Raw genomic sequence first — 3,645 nt, forward strand, 5'->3', positions numbered from 1 at the left:
CAGGTCTTGCACTCCTGTCCCCTGCAAATACTTTGACCAATGAAATGGAAAGGTGGGCCATACATTTTTAAGTTTTACAAACGGAGACACTGTGTGAAAAAAATAGTAGTGTCCAAGTAACAGTGGGGCAGAGTTGCTGCTTTTACTGATGGCAGAACAGTACTATAGGCCATTCCACAATGATCTGGGATTTTTTTCTTCAGATTGCTAGTTTTGTTTTCCTAATTTAACATGCAAATATAATTGTATACTTAGTGACTGAAATTATCTTGTCAATTTGTTTTAATTACTGTTAAGTTTCATTTTGAACTTTAATAAAATTCCTAATGGTTTTTATTAATTTTCACAAAGCTGTAGTATTTCCTAATATAAAGATTTGATGAATTGCTTGCTGAGAGGATGTGCTTTTCCTCTAATTGAAATCTTCTCAATTTTCCCTTAATCTGAGAATTGAGTAATCCTATTTATTGCATTTAGTTACAAACCTACTAACTTCAGTTATTTAGTATTGTCCTCCTTTCAGATAAGCTTATTTTTAACATGCTACCTGTGTCCTGTCAAAAGTCCTAATTTTGATATAAATACTTTAAAATTATATTGCAATCTAATTGTGTTTCCTGGATTTTAGTTCTTCTGAAATATCTTCATGGTGCACTATTAGTAAAAATACTTATCTACCGCTGTGATTCTTATATATAAGGTAATTTTTATACCAGGGTAGGTAAAATACGGTCCGTGGGCCAAATCTGGCCCACCAGAGAATTTAATCTGGCCTACAGGTGCCCACCAACTAATTGTGCCCTGCCCAGCCAGCACACCTCACTCCCACCCTCGTGGGCACGCAGCTTCCAGGCAGGGCTGCTGCTGCCTCCACTGCAGCTGCCAGAGGACCTGCTTGGCTTTCCTGGTGTCGTGCTCACTCCAGGCACCAGGTTGGGAAGCAGCAGGGGAGAGGAACTGCAGCTGGGTGGGAGCACAGAGCATGGGCCTGCGGCTGGCGGCAGTGCAGAGTCCGTGTCCAGAGGAGCAGTGGGAACACAGAACTTGGCTGGGCAGGATGTGGGTGTGAGGGAGGGTGGAAAGGGGGTGTGGACCCCTCACAAACTCCACCCCCTATGGCGCACTGGCGACAGCAGCAGACAGTGAGTACTTATAGATTCAGATTGTTAGGGCCTGGAAAGGACCTTGTAGATCATCAGGTCCAGTCCCCCTGCACTAGGCAGGAAAAGACAACTGGGGTCAAGTGACACCAGCAAGGTGTCTGTCTATTCTCCTTTTGAAGATTTCCAGGGTAGGTGACTGCACCACCGCTGGAGGGAGTTTATTCCACAGTCTGAAAAAGCAGTGAAGGAGTTTTTCCTGGAATTGAGCCTGAAGCAGCCTTCCAGGAGTTTGTATCCATTGCTCCTGGTCTTCCCCAGAGAAGTCATGGTGAACAGCTGTTCTTGGAGTTCTTGATGTATACCCCCAATGTAGTGGTAAGCCACTACCAAGTCCCCATCTCAGCCTTCTCTTCTGTAGGCTGAAGAGGCCCAAGTCCCTCAGCCTCTCCTTGTATGGCTTGACTTGCCAGTCCCTGATCATACCAGTGGCTCTTCTCTGGACCTTCTCAAGTTTTTCCACGTGCTTGCTGAAGTCTGGCACCCAGAACTGGATGCAGTACTCCAGCTGCGGTCTCACCAGTGCGGAGTACAGTGGAAGTATCACTTCCTTAGTTTTGCATGAGATGCAATGGTTAACACACCTCACGTGTTGTTTGCCCTGCTGACCACAGCATCACGCTGCCAGCTCACGTTCATGTGATGGTTGATCACTACCCCTAGGTCCCTTTCAGTTGTGGTGCAAGTCAAATTGTTGCCACTGAGCCTGTAGGTATGTTGGGGATTGTTTGCCCCCAAATGGAGCACATTACAATTGAAAGTGTTGAACTTCATCTGGTTCCAGTCTGCTCAACTCTCCAGCCTGCCCAGGTCCGCCTGTATCCGCAACCTATCTTTTGGCATGACCACGCTCCCCCATAACTTAGTGCCATCTGCAAACTTGGCCAGTGAGCTTTTCATCCTTACATCCAAATCATTAATAAAGATGTTGAAAAGCACCAGTCCAAGCACAGACCCCTGAGGGACACCGCTGGCAACTTCTTGCCAGGATGACACAGATCTGTTCATGAGAACTCTCTGGGTCCTACCATGCAGCCAGTTTTCCACCCACTGAACTGTTGAGCAATTAAGCCTACAATCTTCCAATTTTTCCACAAGGACATCGAGAAACCTGTTCATAGGAGATGTGATTGGTAAGACAAGACCTACCCGCCATGAATTTGTGCTGGCCATCGTTCAGAATCTTACCCTCAATGAGCATATTGCATATACATTCTTTAATGAGTTTTTCCAGGATTTTCCCTGGGATGGAGGTTAAGCTGATTGGCCTATAGTTGCCTGAGTCCTCCCTCTTCCCTTTCTTGAAGATGGGCACAATGTTGGCCATCTTCCAATCCTCAGGGATCTCCCATGTGCCACGATTTCTAAAAGAATTTTGCCAGAGGTTCCGCAATGACCCTAGCCAGCTCCATCAGCACTCTCGGGTAAAGTCCATCTAGTCCTGTTGACTTATAAATGTCTAGCTTTTCTAGTCGGCTTTGTACCAGCTCAGCATCCACAGTAGGAAGGCTATCATTCCCACCATGCCCCCTGTGATCCTTATCTTGCTTGTCTTTCCCCTTGGTCCAGTGAAATACTGAAGCAAAGTGGGCATTCAGGAGTTCAGTTTTTTCCTGAGTGCCCGTCATCAGCTGTCCCAAGGTGTTAAGCAGGGGCCCCATGTTTCCATTTGTTTTCCTTCTGCTCCTTACATACCTAAAGAAGGACTGCTTATTGTCCTTGACTCCCCTGGCTAACTTAAACTCGGTCGCCACTTTGGCTTTCCTAATCATTTCCCTACCAGTGTGGACCACTGTTGTATAGTCCTCCTTGAGGACTGTCCCTAGCTTCCACTGTGTGTACGCCTCTCTTTTCTTTTTCAAGAGGACTGCGATGTCCCTATTGAGCCAGGACGGCTTGCCAGCCCTTCTGCTACCTTTCCTCTTCATGGGAACAGTTTTCTTTTGTGCTTCAAGGATTGTGTCCTTGAGAAACAATCACTCTTCATGTACCCCATTTGCCTTCCGTCCCTGGTCCTGCATTACCTCCCCTACTAATGCCTTGAGCCTGTTGAAGTCAGCATTTTTTAAGTCCAGGACTTCAATCCTGCTAGTTGATTTGTTAGCCTTGTGATGGACAGTGAACCTGATGAGCTCATGGTCACTGTTGCCCAGGTTAGCCTCAATGTTCAAGCCACACACCAGATCATCTCCTTTGGCCAAGACCAAGTTTAGGAGAGCGGTATTTCTGGTTGGCCCTTGCATTTCCTGGGTCAGAAAGAGCTCCTTGATTACAGTTAAGAAGCTACATGACTGATCCAACCTAGCTGAGTGTTCCTCCCAATCTATGTCCAGGTAATTAAAGTCACCCATGACAACCAAGTCCCTTGCATGTGTGACCTCCGTCAGTTGTTGAGAGAACTCCAGATCAAGCTCCACCACTTGGTTTGTAATAAACGCCCACAGTTAGGTCTCTCTCATCCTCCCCCTGCCCCCCCCCCCCCCAC

Source organism: Alligator sinensis, unplaced genomic scaffold, assembly GCF_000455745.1.
Source record: "Alligator sinensis unplaced genomic scaffold, ASM45574v1 scaffold76_1, whole genome shotgun sequence".
Classification (NCBI taxonomy): Eukaryota; Metazoa; Chordata; order Crocodylia; family Alligatoridae; genus Alligator; species Alligator sinensis.